The 16,340-nt window shown below is 49.6% G+C and overlaps 1 protein-coding gene across 1 annotated transcript in view; it reads right to left on the bottom strand.

Moving 5' to 3' along the window:
• LOC130281706 (uncharacterized) overlaps window positions 1–16,340 on the bottom strand; it is a 189,027-nt gene that overhangs the window by 58,382 nt on the left and 114,305 nt on the right. The gene's annotated exons all lie outside the window — the stretch shown is intronic.

The following is a 16,340-nucleotide window of genomic DNA, read 5'->3' on the forward strand; positions in this document are numbered from 1 at the left end:
GTCCGTGGAACCGACCGGGGCGCTGCAGTGAGGGAAGTGTAGCGAGCGCTCCGGGGAGGAGCGGGGACCCGGAGCGCTCGGCGTAACAGTACCCCCCCCCTTGGGTCTCCCCCTCTTCTTGGGGCCTGAGAACCTGAGGATCAGACTTTTGTCCAGGATATTGTCCTCAGGTTCCCAGGACCTCTCTTCTGGACCACAACCCTCCCAATCCACTAAAAAAAAAGTTCTTCCCCTGACCTTTTTAGAGGCCAAAATCTCTTTGACAGAGAAGATGTCCGAGGAGCCGGAAACAGGAGTGGGAGGAACAGATTTAGGAGAAAAACGGTTGAGGATGAGAGGTTTAAGAAGAGAGACGTGAAAGGCATTAGGGATACGAAGAGAAGGAGGAAGAAGAAGTTTGTAGAAGGACAGCTCCAGCTCCCACTGAGGAGGCATCAACCTCCAATAGGAAGGGTTTAGATGGGTCAGGTCTGGAGAGCACGGGAGCCGAAGAAAAGGCAGACTTGAGTCGTTTAAAGGCGTCTTCCGCTTGAGGAGGCCAAGACTTGGGATCGGCATTTTTTTTTGTTAAAGCCACAATAGGAGCCACAATGGTAGAAAAATGTGGAATAAATTGCCTGTAATAATTGGCGAACCCCAAAAAACGTTGGATGGCACGGAGTCCGGAGGGGCGTGGCCAATCTAAGACGGCAGAGAGTTTATCTGGGTCCATTTGTAGTCCCTGGCCAGAGACCAAGTATCCTAGAAAAGGAAGAGATTGGCATTCAAACAGACATTTCTCTATTTTGGCATAGAGTTGATTATCACGAAGTCTCTGAAGAACCATACGGACATGCTGGCGGTGTTCTTCAAGATTGGCAGAAAAAATCAGGATATCGTCCAGATATACAACAACACAGGAGTATAGTAGATCACGAAAAATTTCATTAACAAAGTCTTGGAAGACGGCAGGGGCGTTGCATAGACCAAAGGGCATGACCAGATACTCAAAGTGTCCATCTCTGGTGTTAAATGCCGTTTTCCATTCATCCCCCTCTCTGATGCGGATGAGATTATAAGCACCTCTTAAGTCCAGTTTGGTAAAAATATGGGCACCTTGGAGACGATCAAAGAGTTCAGAGATGAGGGGTAGGGGGTAGCGGTTCTTAACCGTGATTTTATTAAGACCGCGGTAGTCAATGCAAGGACGTAGAGAGCCATCTTTTTTGGACACAAAGAAAAATCCGGCTCCGGCAGGAGAGGAGGATTTACGGATAAAGCCCTTTTTTAAATTTTCTTGGACGTATTCAGACATGGCAAGAGTCTCTGGGACGGACAGAGGATAGATTCTGCCCCGGGGTGGAGTAGTGCCCGGGAGGAGGTCAATGGGACAATCATAAGGCCTGTGAGGAGGTAGAGTCTCAGCTTGTTTTTTGCAAAAAACGTCCGCAAAGTCCATATAGGCCTTAGGGAGACCGGTTACATGAGGAAGCACAGGGACACGGCAAGGTTTACTGGGAACCGGTTTTAAGCAGTCCTTGGAACAAGAGGGCCCCCAACTCTTGATCTCCCCAGTGGACCAATCCAGGATTGGGGAATGGAGTTGAAGCCAGGGAAGTCCAAGAAGGATTTCAGAAGTGCAATTGGGGAGGACCAACAGTTCAATCCTCTCGTGATGAGATCCGATGCACATTAGAAGGGGCTCCGTGCGGAAACGTATAGTACAGTCCAATCTTTCATTGTTTACACAATTGATGTAGAGGGGTCTGGCGAGACTGGTCACCGGGATGTTGAACCTGTTGACGAGAGAGGCTAAGATGAAATTTCCTGCAGATCCAGAGTCCAGGAAGGCCACAGCAGAGAAGGAGAAGGCAGAGGCAGACATCCGCACAGGCACAGTAAGACGTGGAGAAGCAGAGTAGACATCAAGGACTGTCTCACCTTTGTGCGGAGTCAGCGGACGTCTTTCCAGGCGGGGAGGACGGATAGGACAATCCTTCAGGAAGTGTTCGGTACTAGCACAGTACAGGCAGAGATTCTCCATGCGGCGTCGTGTCCTCTCTTGGGGTGTCAGGCGAGACCGGTCGACCTGCATAGCCTCCACGGCGGGAGGCACAGGAACAGATTGCAGGGGACCAGAGGAGAGAGGAGCCGGGGAGAAGAAACGCCTCGTGCGAACGGAGTCCATATCCTGGCGGAGCTCCTGACGCCGTTCGGAAAAACGCATGTCAATGCGAGTGGCAAGATGGATGAGTTCATGTAGGTTAGCAGGGATTTCTCGTGCGGCCAGAACATCTTTAATGTTGCTGGATAGGCCTTTTTTAAAGGTCGCGCAGAGTGCCTCATTATTCCAGGATAATTCTGAAGCAAGGGTACGGAACTGTACGGCATACTCGCCAACGGAAGAATTACCCTGGACCAGGTTCAACAGGGCAGTCTCAGCAGAAGAGGCTCGGGCAGGTTCCTCAAAGACACTTCGAATTTCCGAGAAGAAGGAGTGTACAGAGGCAGTGACGGGGTCATTGCGGTCCCAGAGCGGTGTGGCCCAAGCCAGGGCTTTTCCAGACAGCAGGCTGACTACGAAAGCCACCTTAGACCTTTCAGTGGGGAACTGGTCCGACATCATCTCCAAGTGTAATGAACATTGGGAAAGAAAGCCACGGCAAAACTTAGAGTCCCCATCAAATTTATCCGGCAAGGATAGTCGTATTCCAGAAGCGGCCACTCGCTGCGGAGGAGGTACAGGAGCTGGCGGAGGAGATGATTGCTGGAGCTGTGGTAGTAACTGTTGTAGCATAACAGTCAGTTGAGACAGCTGTTGGCCTTGTTGCGCAATCTGTTGTGACTGCTGGGCGACCACCGTGGTGAGGTCAGCGACAACTGGCAGAGGAACTTCAGCGGGATCCATGGCCGGATCTACTGTCACGATGCCGGCTGGCAGGTAGTGGATCCTCTGTGCCAGAGAGGGATTGGCGTGGACCGTGCTAGAGGATCGGTTCTAAGTCACTACTGGTTTTCACCAGAGCCCGCCGCAAAGCGGGATGGTCTTGCTGCGGCGGTAGTGACCAGGTCGTATCCCCTAGCAACGGCTCAACCTCTCTGGCTGCTGAAGATAGGCGCGGTACAAGGGAGTAGACAGAAGCAAGGTCGGACGTAGCAGAAGGTCGGGGCAGGCAGCAAGGATCGTAGTCAGGGGCAACGGCAGAAGGTCTGGAATCACAGGCAAGGAACACACAAGGAACGCTTTCACTGGCACTAGGGCAACAAGATCCGGCGAGGGAGTGAAGGGGAAGTGAGGTGATATAGGGAAGTGCACAGGTGTAAACACTAATTGGAACCACTGCACCAATCAGCGGTGCAGTGGCCCTTTAAATCGCAAAGACCCGGCGCGCGCGCGCCCTAGGGAGCGGGGCCGCGCGCGCCGGGACAGAACTGACGGGGAGCGAGTAAGGTACGGGAGCCGGGGTGCGCATCGCGAGCGGGCGCTACCCGCATCGCGAATCGCATCCCGGCCGGAGGTAGTAACGCAGCGCCCCGGGTCCGTGGAACCGACCGGGGCGCTGCAGTGAGGGAAGTGTAGCGAGCGCTCCGGGGAGGAGCGGGGACCCGGAGCGCTCGGCGTAACAGGGTGCTTGTGAGATTAGGTCCTTTGTACCCACACGGCTGGGTCCGGGACACAAATTTTGATTTAAATTTCAAATAAAAAATCACACATTTCAATGCGTCATTCTGATAATATATAGAGGGCACTCGTTGTCCTAAATTTTTGTTAAAATTTTTCATCAAAATTGTTTGTCTTTTTTATTAGGGATTGTGAAGCTTTGGTGCGTACTCATGCATCAGCCAACTCCAGCCTGTGTCATTCAGGCAATATATGGTTTACTGATGTTGCTGTTGGGCCTGGGTCTGGGAATTTCAAATTTTCTCATAGGTAGCACCCGCTATCCATAAGTCTTTCTAATTTCTACAATTGTTGTGTTGTTTTTTTTTGAGGGATTGTGAAGCCCTAGTGTGTACTCATGCATCAGCCAACTCCAGGGTGTGTCATTCATGCAACATATAGGTAGCACCCGCTGTCCTAAATATTCTTAAAATTATTTTAAAAATGGTTGTTTTTTCTTTGGGATTCTGAAGCCCTGGTGTGTACTCAATGCTGCTTCCTGCTACACTCTGTCAGCCCATTGGTCCTGCGACAGTGTGCTACTCCGCCTCCACATCTTCCTCTGTGTCTTAAGCCTCCACTGCCCGGACAAGTCTCAGTGGCCCTTCCATGTGTGCAGGTCACGGCGGTGTCACGCTGTTCTTCCTATGGTTTGCCTTGGCGAAAAGTCTTGGAAACAATGGCCGGTCAGGGCAATGGAGACGTTTCGCCTAAATCTCACGGCCACATGAGCCCTGTTGGGGCTTGTTGGATTTGGTCCTTCGTACCCACACGCTGGGGTCCAGGACAAGCAAAGGTTGTTTTAAATTTCAAATAAAAAAATGATGGCACTGCTGGGCCTGGGTCTGTTCATTTCAAATTTTCTCATGGGTAGCTATCCAAAATCTTTTTCAAAAATTTCTAAACTTGTGGTGTTTTTTTGGGGGGGGTTGTGAAGCCCTGGTGTGTACTCGTGCATCAGCCAACTCCAGGCTGTGTCATTCAGGCAATATATGGGTTGCTGATGACACTGTGGGACCTGGGTCTGGTAATTTCAAATTTTCTCATAGGTAGCACCCGCTATCCAAAATCTTTTTCAAAAATTTCTAAAATTGTGGTGTTTTTTTGGGAGGGATTGTGAAGCCCTGGTGTGTACTCGTGTATCAGCCAACTCCAGGCTGTGTCATTCAGGCAATATATGGGTTGCTGAAGCCGCTGTGGGGCCTGGGTCTGGTAATTTCAAATTTTCTCACAGGTAGCACCCGCTATCCCAAATCTTCGGTTTAAATTTCTTAATTCATCTTTTAATCTTAGGGATTGTGAAGGCCTAGTGCCTACTCATGCTGATGGCAACTCCAATCTGTGCCATTCATCCACTATATGGTCTCCTTATGCTGCCAACACCTCCATACTGTGTCATTCAGCCACTATATGGTGTCCTCATGCTTCAGCCTCATCCAAGCTGTTTCATTCAGCCACTATATGGTGTCTTCATGCTGACAACATGTCCATGCTGTGTCATTCAGCCACTATATGGTGTCCTCATGCTGCCAACATGTCCATGCTGTGTCATTAAGCCACTATATGGTCTCCTCATGCTGACAACACCTCCATGCTGTGTCATTCTGCCACTATATGGTGTCCTCATGCTTCAGCTTCATCCAAGCTGTGTCATTCAGCCACTATATGGTGTCCTCATGCTGCCAACACCTCCATTCTGTGTCATTCAGCCACCATATGGTGTCCTCATGCTTCAGCGTCATCCAAGCTGTGTCATTCAGCCACTATATGGTGTCCTCATGCTGCCAACACCTCCACACTGTGCCATTCTGCCACTATATGGTGTCCTCATGCTGCCAACACCTCCATTCTGTGTCATTGAGCCACTATATGGTGTCCTCATGCTTCAGCCTCATCCAAGCTGTGCCATTCAGCCACTAAATGGTCTCCTCATGCTGCCAACACCTCCACGCTATGTCATTCAGTCACTATATGGTCTCCTGACACTGATGCCACCACCAGGCTCTGTCATTGTGCTGCTGTGCGGCAGTGATTCTAAAAGCGATGCCGGTAATCTGCATGTTATTCTGAATAACAGTATTATTTCACTAACCCAGCACACTCCATATGCGTTTTAGAATACAGCAAAGTGTTCTATACCCCTATAGAGACTGTATGTAGGCTTGAAATAGCCTTTTTTAATATATATTCACCGCAAAAAAATTCAGATCACAAAGGAACTTTTCCGGAAAATTCGGCGAATCGGCCGAATCGAATTTTTGAAAAGTTCGCTCATCTCTAATTATGTTCCCAGAATGATGACCCAGAGCATAGCCAAAACTAAAAAATATGCCCACCCCAAACCCTATGCTCTGAATCATCATTCTGGGAATGTGATGTGTGTGGCCGTCAATAACTTGTTGCCTCAAATGCGCACCCCGCTCAGGTGGAGAGAGAGCGCTGCGCATTTGAGGCCACATAAAAAGTCCCCGATGATAGTGACTCAGTGACTCATGACCCATTTTTTGTGAAAAAATATACCCCCAGAGGTCTTCTTTTTTTTCTTGTTTTTTTCAGATGAAACATTATTTTGGGCAATTTAGTGGTTTATTGGGTTAAAACTTGGAATGTACTCTGGACTTTGTACATTGGGGTCAAATTATGGAAAATTTAAATGAGAAGGGAAAATTTAGTACTCCATGGAAGTGTGATACTCCCTGAAGCAATCCTTAATGCAAAGGCCCGGATGATCAGGGCAAGTGTCACATTGAGTGGTGGTGTCCTTCCGAATCCCCCTCTTGTAACACACTCTGCATCTTTTCTGGGTTCGTCCCTTCTTTCCAGTGTGGGGGACTTCACCTGGAAAGTGTTGGCCTGGGACGATCCTGGCACCTATAACTCCAGTTCCCTCGGAACTCCGGCCTGCTCTTTCCCGGTCGCCAAAGATCAGGACCTTTAGGACTTCTTCTTGGAACTGGAGGAATGTCCCTGTGTTGCCAGCATGCTGGGACAGTGCAAAAGAGTTGTACATGCCAACCTGTACCACGTATAACCCGTGTTTTGGCCATGGCCATGTATGGTTTTAGGACTTGATCAGAAAGATCAACTCCCCCCATATACCGATTGTAGTCCAGAATACAATCGGGCTTGAGGACCGGTGTTGTGGTACCTTACACAGGGACAGGTGAGCTGCCGTTGCCATGAATAGTGGTCAGCATAAGGACATCCCTCTTATCCTTATACTTGACCAACAACAGGTTTTCATGGGCAAGGGCACGGGACTCACCCTTGGGAATAGGTGTCTGGATCAAATTTAGAGGGAGGCCTCTCTGGTTTCTCCGCACGGTCCCACAAGCTGATGTCGATCTTGTGGCAAGGAATGTGAAGAGAAGGATGCTGGTATAAAAGTTGTCCACGTACACGTGGTAACCCTTATCCAGCAATGGGTGCACAAGCTCCCAAATGAGTTTCCCGCTAACACCCAGAGTGGGGGAACAATCTGAGGGTTCAATACGGGAATCTCGTCCCTCATACACTCTAAACTTGTAAGTGTACCCGGAAATACTCTGACAAAGTTTATAGAGCTTCACGCCATATCGCGCCCACTTCGAGGGAATATACTGGCGGAAGATGAGTCTCCCCTTAAAACTGATAAGAGACTCCCTGAGCGGTACGTAGGCCTACAAAAATTTGGCCCCAAAGTTATCGATGACCGGCCTCACTTTGTAAAGCCGGTCATAGGTGGGATCACTTCGGGGTGGACATGCCTCATTATGTGCATAATGAAGGCATTTCCGAATGGCCTCGAACCGCTTCCGTGTCATGGCCATACTGTAAAGCGGGGTCTTGTATAGGATGTCCCCACTCCAATAGTGCCTGACACTAGGCTTTTTGTCCAGGCCCAGATGCAGCAAGAGCCCCAAAAAAGTCCTCATCTCTGCTGCATCAATGGCGCACCATTCATTGGACCTGGCCAAAAAAGAATCAGGGTGGTGGGCGATGAACTGCCTGGCGTACAGATTCGTCTGCTCCACCATTAGATTAACCAGGTCGTCACTGAAAAAATAACTGAAATAGTCAATTTCAGTGAACCCGGCCGTGTCAATCCGGATTCCGGAGTCGCCAACAAACTCCGGAACCCTTGGCTGATAACCCTCTGGGGGTCTCCAGACAGGTTCACCGGAAGGGGGCTCCGGTAAACTTGTCTGGTGGGTCGTACTCCTAGTACCAGGGGCATTGTCGCTTGTACTAGTGCCGGCCACTGGGCCACTATCATGAGGGGTGCGTGGCCTCGCCTGGCGGCATCTCCGCAGCCATACAGGGGACTCATCATCACTGCTAGATGATGAGGAGGATGAGGAAGAATACAGGAATGTTGGATCTTCATCGTCCTCACTGGAAGATTCGGAGTCGGAGGCAAGAAAAGCGCATGCCTCCGCTGCCAAAAATGCCTGGCGAGCCATCGCCTTTTTCTACGGTGGCGGGGGGTGGTGGTAGGGTGGCGGTGTCGGGGGAGTGGGGGTGTGTGGGGGGGAAGTATGTACTGTGTGTGATTGGAGTAACTATAAACTGTATGGGGGAGTGGGGAAAGGGCTGCGGCCAAAACAAAATGTGGGTCCAAATGCAGCGCCCTGAACCCCTCATAGGGCCCGGGTCACACTGAAAAATTGTGGCGGACCCTTGGGGACCTATTAGGGGGTCAGGGGGGGGGGGAAATGTTTTACCTTTTTTTTACTTTTATTTTACTTTTTACCCTACCTTTCCCTGGATTGTATTCTTTCCCTGATCCATGGGGGGCTTCTTTTCTTCTGTGGGGGCTCCGATCTCAGCAGAGGGGGGGTCCCGATCTTCCTCCAGCAGCTCTGACCGCTGACTGAACCCAGCCAGCCGCGGGAGCTGCAGGAGGATGCGGTTAACCCCTCCCCTGCTGGCTGCTATTGGCTGGACGATCGTCCAGCCAATAGCAGCGATCCTGGGGGGGTGACGAAATTGCCACCTCTCCACAGATACAGGAGGTGATCGGGGGTGTATCCTACACCCCCGATCACCTTGTATCTCCGGGTCAGCGGGTCACCAGTGACCCGCATCACCGGAATCGCAGCGATTCACAAGTGTTAATTTGCTTGCGCTTTTTTGCGATCGCCAACATGGGGGGGTCTAATGACCCCCCTGGGCGTTTGCACGGGATGCCTGCTGAAGTACCTTAAGTACCAGGGTGTCATGACGTACGCATACGTCAAGGGTCCTTAAGGGGTTAAAGGGGTACTCCTGTGGAAAACTTTTTTTCTTTTTTTTTTTAATGAACTGGTGCCAGAAAGTTAAACAAATTTGTAAATTACTTCTATTAAAAAATCATAATCCTTCCAGTACTTTTTAGGGGCTATATACTACAGAGGAAATGATTATCTTTTTAGATTTCTCTGATGTCATGACCACAGTGCTCTCTGCTGACCTCTGCTGTCCATTTTAGGAACTGTCCAGAGCAGCATATGTTTGCTATGAGGATTTTCTCCTGCTCTAGACAGTTCTTAAAATGGACAGCAGAGGTCAGCAGAGAGCACTGTGGTCATGACATCAGAGAAATCTAAAAAGATAAGCGTTTCCTCTGTAGTATATAGCCAATAAAAAGTACTGGAAGGATTAAGATTTTTTAATAGAAGTAATTTACAAATCTGTTTAACTTTCTGGCACCAGTTGATTTAAAAAAATAAAAGTTTTCCACAGGAGTACCCCTTTAAACTATAGGTTCCCCAGGAAATTTGAAATCATACATTGTATCAGTGTCTGACAGCATTTCTACACTGTGCACTTTTCAGGGAAAAATTATGTGTTATCTTGATTCTGTAGGTTAATAAAATTAAAATGAACCCAGATATACTACAGTACTTAAAAAAATATATATAACTTTTAGTATGAAAATGAGTATGCTTAAAATCATCCACTTCTGAGCCCTATAACATTTGTTTGTTTTTCTGTATACAGGGATGTGTGTGGGCTCTGTTAAATGTGCCAAAAAGTGAGCCAAAAATGCACCTCAAAATGCATCAGTTAAACATATATGCTAAACACATCAGTTAAACTGAAATCAAAACACAATGTGTATGAAGCCTAAGGCTTCTCAGCAAAATTTATTAAACTAAGGGTTTGAATAAGTTTTTGCCCCCGTTAATCGCATTCGTCGGCATTTAGCCGAAAACGGGATGCTGATGTATACTGTTAACGGGCGCAGTGGACCCCATTCAATTCTATGGCCGAAAGGACCTTGTCACTCCTTTCAGGACATGTGCACAATTTCAAAATCGCAACAGCCCCTGTCATGAGTGTGCTTAAAATAGTGCATATGTCCCGAATGGAGTCACTAGGGGTGACTTCGTTCGGCAGCAGAAGTGAATGGAGTTCGCTGCTCCCGTTAACAGTATACCTCAGCATCCCGTTTTTGTCGGAATGCCGAAGGACACAATTAACATGGCCAAAACGTGGTGTGTTCCAACCCTAACAGGTCGTTAGTGTACTTAACGATCATGAAATGCAAGCCCGCTAGCCACGTCACGGCCACCTGTAAGTAGCATGTCCTTAACATCCCTAGCATAAAATGGCATTGTGACGTGGCTAGCGTGCTTGCACTTCATGAACGATCATATAGTACACTAATGACCTGTAAGTTTAATAAATGTTGCTGAGAAGCATTAGATCAAGGTGCATGTTGTGGATGTGCGACCATGTCTGTTTTTTTCTCTACTTGAATTCCCATTATGTTTTCTATCCCCCTCTTTTTTGTTTTTTTACTTGGTCAGCACTCTGCCCCTTCCCCTTTGCCAAGGCCTATATAAATTGTCAGGAAGCCTCAAAGAGCCATATTCTTTCTGGCAGTCTCCCATTCTTTGACTGGGAGCACATGGAAAGTGAGCTTTTACACCTGTTTACACTGGTGCTGCATTGTGCGGTGACCATTGCTGCTGCCGCCACCTGCCCGGAATGAGGTGGCGGGGGTGCCACCCCACCTATCTCTGCTATTGGTCGGTCAGAAGGGACCGGCCAATAGCAGATCGTGGAGGTGGCGCATGGGTTAAAATTCAGTTCCTCCGCTCTGCCCACCCACGGTAGTCCGGGCAGAGCGGAGGAACTGTGATGTGAGCAGCGGTGGAGGTCCCTTACCAATTGTGGGCGGCGATCCTCCTCTAAGTGTGGCGGGCAGTGATCGTGCTGTTGACGGGAGCCAGTACTTTCCTAGCAACATCTGGAGGGCCACAGTTTGGAGATCACTGTGCAGTGGTCTCTAAATGGTAGCCATCCAGATCTTGCATAACTACAACTCCCAGCATGCACGAACAGCAAATGGCTGTCTGGGCATGCTGAGAGTTGTATTTGTGTACCTCCAGCTGTTGCATATCTACAACTCCCAGCATGCCCTTCGGTTATCAGTGCATGCTGGGAGTTGTAGTTTTGCCACAGCTGGAGGCCCACTGGTGAGGAAGCACCCAGTTAGCTAACAGAACCTAACTCAGTACTTCCCCACCAGTGAGCCTCCAGCTGTTGCAAAACTACAACTCCCAGCATGTATGGTCTGTCAGTGCATGCTGTGAGTTGTAGTTATGCAACATCTGGATGGCCACAATTTAGATACCACTGCACAGTGATCTCCAAACTGTGGCCCTCCAGATGTTGCTAGGCAACTACTCACCTCCTGGCTCCTGTCAACAGCACGATCGCCGCCCGCCACACCTAGAGGAGGATCCACGCCCACAGTCGGTAAGGGACCGCCACCGCTGCTCACATCACAGTTCCCCCGCTCTGCCTGGACTACCGTGGGTGTTTATACATGGACATATTTGGTAATACTGTATATTTAATACAATGTATAGTATACTTACCTTGCTAGCGTCGCAGGACCCATAATCCTCTGTGAAGGTGATTGACATCAGTATGGACAAGTTAGCACTAGTCCAGCCCCTGCCCATATAAGGGAGCTGTATGCCAATCATCGCTCTCTTGGGTTACTGCTCTCGTGGATGCCAGACTAGCAGGATGGATCTGCACAACTTTCAAAGACACTCTAGGCCTAACAACCTAACGGCTTCAGCAGAACCTAAACCGTGAGTTCTAAACTAATCCCCGCTAAAGCTACCGTGACTACTGGACCGCAATTAAATCCCCTAAATCCAGTGGAACAGCGCATATTATCCTAAAGACTCTAAATTGCTTAAGGTCCCAACCTTTGTCAATCTCCAAGAGAATTTGCACTTGTAGAGGAGACTGTTCCTGTTGTGAAGTTTGCATAAAATCTTCAGTAAAAGATCCAACTGTTTCCAGCAAACTCTCCGGTTGTGGACCTTCAATTATTCTATACCTCCCTATCGCTCTTGGGAAGGGTGGCGGTAGGACAAGCATTACAGAGGAGCCCTCACCCTGGCGTTACGAATAGCAAGGGTTAACAAGACACCCTTTAGTCATCGCACAGCTACACTCCCCATACCCTACTCCCACAGGCTATCACATAATGATTTAATCTAAAACTCCACTTGCAGAATTCTGCAAGTGTAGATTTCAATTGGCGGCTGCCGCCAAAATCCGTTTTCCCCTCCTTCTCAATTTCCCCTGGATGAAGCTGTACATGCTACAGTGTTATTTCTCCTGTACGTCCCTCCTGACATGATTTTCTCTCAAAGCTGCAGTACAATAAACGCTGACATGAAGACCTCTGTACAAACCCTGTGCATCTCTGCTTCCCTGTATGAACCCCGTGAATCTCTGCTTCCCTGTACGAACCCCGTGCATCTCTGCTTCCCTGTATGAACCCCATGCATCTCTGCTTCCCTGTATGAACCCCGTACATCTCTGCTTCCCTGTATGAACCCCATGCATCTCTGCTTCCCTGTATGAACCCTGTGCATCTCTGCTTCCCTGTATGAACCCCATGCATCTCTGCTTCCCTGAATGAACCCTGTGTATCTCTGCTTCCCTGTATGAACCCCGTGCATCTCTGCTTACCTGTATGAACCCCATGCATCTCTGCTTCCCTGTATGAACCCCGTGCATCTCTGCTTACCTGTATGAACCCCATGCATCTCTGCTTCCCTGCATGAACCCCATGCATCTCTGCTTCCCTGTATGAACCCCATGCATCTCTGCTTCCCTGTGTGAACCCCGTGCATCTCTGCTTCCCTGTACGAACCCCGTGCATCTCTGCTTCCCTGTATGGACCCCGTGCATTTCTGCTTCCCTGTATGAACCCTGTGCATCTCTGGTTCCCTATATGAACCCCGTACATCTCTGCTTCCCTGTATGAACCCCGTACATCTCTGCTTTCCTGTATGAACCCCGTGCATCTCTGCTTTCCTGTATGAACCCCGTGCATTTCTGCTTCCCTGTATGAACACTGTGCATCTCTGGTTCCCTGTAGGAACCCTGTGCATCTCTGCTTCCCTGTATTAACCCTGTGTATCTCTGCTTCCCTGTATGAACGCTCTGCATCTCTGCTTCCCTGTATGAACCCAGTGCATCTCTGCTTCCCTGTATGAACCCCGTGCATCTCTGCTTACCTGTATGAACCCCATGCATCTCTGCTTCCTTGCATGAACCCAGTGCATCTCTGCTTCCCTGTATGAACCCCATGCATCTCTGCTTCCCTGTGTGAACCCCGTGCATCTCTGCTTCCCTGTACGAACCCCGTGCATCTCTGCTTCCCTGTATGGACCCCGTGCATTTCTGCTTCCCTGTATGAACCCTGTGCATCTCTGGTTCCCTGTATGAACCCCGTACATCTCTGCTTCCCTGTATGAACCCCGTACATCTCTGCTTTCCTGTATGAACCCCGTGCATCTCTGCTTTCCTGTATGAACCCCGTGCATCTCTGCTTTACTGTGTGAATCCTGTGCATCTCTGCTTCCCTGTATGAACTCCGTGCATCTCTGCTTCCCTGTATGAACCCCGTGCATCTCTGCTTTCCTGTGTGAACACCGTGTATCTCTGCTCCCCTGTATGAACCCCATGCGTCTCTGCTTCCCTGTATGATCCCTGTGCATCTCTGCTTCCCTGTATAAAATCCGTGCATCTCTGCTTCCCTGTATGTACCCCGTGCATTTCTGCTTCCCTGTATGAACACTGTGCATCTCTGCTTCCCTGTAGGAACCCTGTGCATCTCTGCTTCCCTGTATTAACCCTATGTATCTCTGCTTCCCTGTATGAACGCTCTGCTTTCTGCTTCCCTGTATGAACCCCGTGCATCTCTGCTTCCCTGTATGAACCCCGTGCATCTCTGCTTCCCTGTACGAACCCCGTGCATCTCTGCTTCCCTGTATGGACCCCGTGCATTTCTTGTTCCCTGTATGATCCCCATGCATCTCTGCTTCCCTGTATGATCCCCGTGCATCTCTGCTTCCCTGTATGAACCCCATGCATCTCTGCTTCCCTGTATAAAATCCGTGCATCTCTGCTTCCCTGTATGTACCCCGTGCATTTCTGCTTGCCTGTATGAACCCTGTGCATCTCTGCTTCCCTGTATGAACCCCGTACATCTCTGCTTTCCTGTATGAACCCCGTGCATCTCTGCTTTCCTGTGTGAACCCTGTGCATCTCTGCTTCCCTGTGTGAACTCCGTGCATCTCTGCTTCCCTGTATGAACCCCGTGCATCTCTGCTTTCCTGTGTGAACCCCATGCATCTCTGCTTCCCTGTACGAACCCCATGCATCTCTGCTTCCCTGTATGAACCCCATGCATCTCTGCTTTCCTGTGTGAGCCCCGTGTATCTCTGCTCCCCTGTATGAACCCCATGCATCTCTGCTTCCCTGTACAAACCCTATGCATCTCTGCTTCCCTGTATGGACCCCGTGCATTTCTGCTTCCCTGTAAGAACCCTGTGCATCTCTGCTTCCCTGTATGGACCCCGTGCATTTCTGCTTCCCTGTATGAATCCCAATGAAAACGCAGAAGCCAGCCCGTGCAGTTCGTCCCCCCCCCCTTGCATCCCGAGGAAACCTGCGTTATACACAGCACACTAACATAACTCAGCCCTGGTTGGGAAACACTGGTATACACACAAAAGGGTCTACAACTCCCAGCATACACACACACACCTTACAGGGACTACAACTCCCAGTATACACAAACCTTACAGGGACTAGAATTCCCAGCATACACACACGCACACACACCTATCAGGGACTACAAATCCCAGCATACACACCTAACAGGGACTACAATTCCCAGCATACACACACAAACCTAACAGGGACTACAACTCCCAGCATTTCCTGGTTGGGTACCACTGGCATACACACCTAACAGGGACTACAACTTCCAGCATACACACACACACACACCTAACAGGGACTACAACTCCCAGCATACACACACACACACACACCTAACAGGTACTACAACTCCCAGCATTTCCTGGTTGGGTACCACTGGCATACACACCTAACAGGGACTACAACTTCCAGCATACACACACACACACCTAACAGGGACTACAACTCCCAGCATACACACACACATAACAGAGACTACAACTCCCAGCATACACACGCACATAACAGGGACTACAACTCCCAGCACACACACATACACATAACAGGGACCCCCTCCTCCTCACATAGAAATCATCCCCAGTCAGAGATTTATTCCCAGTCCCTGTAGTACATCCCCAGTCCGTGTACAGTAAAAACAGACAGAGCTCAAGCAGGGGAGATGAAGGAGGGGGCGTGTACTTATCCCCGTGGAGATCTACGTCCTCAGCTCGGGGAGATGAGAGAGGGGGCGTGCACTTCTCCCCGTGGAGATCTACGTCCTCAGTTATGGGAGATGAGGGAGGGGGCGTGCACTTCTCCCCGTGGAGATCTACATCCTAAGTTCGGGGAGATAACAGAGGGGGCGTGTACTTCTCCCCGTGGAGATCTACGTCCGTCCTGAGCTCAGGGAGGGGAGAGGAAGGAGGGGCGTGTAGTTCTCTCTCCCCTTGCTCTGCCCTCCCCCAGCTCTAGCTTCGGAAATCTTCAGAGAGCTGGGGGAGGAGCCAACGCAAGGATTCACGGGGCGGCAAAAAACCACCTCACACCGGCAACTGACCTATACTTCCTGCTAACCCCCCCCCCCTATTAACCCTTACTCACTCCTCCCCCTTTTTTCCCGCTCTCAAACCTTACCCTTACTTGACCCCTCTTGCTTCTCATCCCACCCCTGTCATGAGCCCCCTCCCCTCCCACTCTGTCCGGTACGTGGGCTGTCTAACTGATAAATCTGGGTTATTTATCAATTTGCATAAGGACAAAAACTGTCTGGTTTTGCACATAACAACCACAGTTCAGTTTTTATACCTTAAAATGAAACATCTTATCCCCTATGCAAAGGATAGGGAATAAGATTTTAGATCGCAGGGGTTCCGCCGCTGGGGACCCGAAATCTCCGGGCCGGCAGCGGCGGTAGCCAGAACACGGAAGCTTGCAGCTTTCATGTTCATGATGTCACGCCACGCTCCCTCCATTCATGTCTATAGGAGGGGGCTATGTACCAGCCATCACGCCTCCTCCCATAGATGTCAATGGAGGGGGCGTGGCAACGCGCATCGGCAGTCATCGGGCATGGATCAGAGTTTGCTCCGTGCACCGAATGACCGATTCTTTGGATAGGGGATAAGATGTTTTAAGCGGAGAACCCCTTTAATGAGCTCTGGTAAAATAAAAGCTGAGCAGTGATTGGTTGTTATGGGCAAATCATATAATT

Source organism: Hyla sarda, chromosome 7 (assembly GCF_029499605.1).
Source record: "Hyla sarda isolate aHylSar1 chromosome 7, aHylSar1.hap1, whole genome shotgun sequence".
In the NCBI taxonomy this organism is placed as follows: domain Eukaryota; kingdom Metazoa; phylum Chordata; class Amphibia; order Anura; family Hylidae; genus Hyla; species Hyla sarda.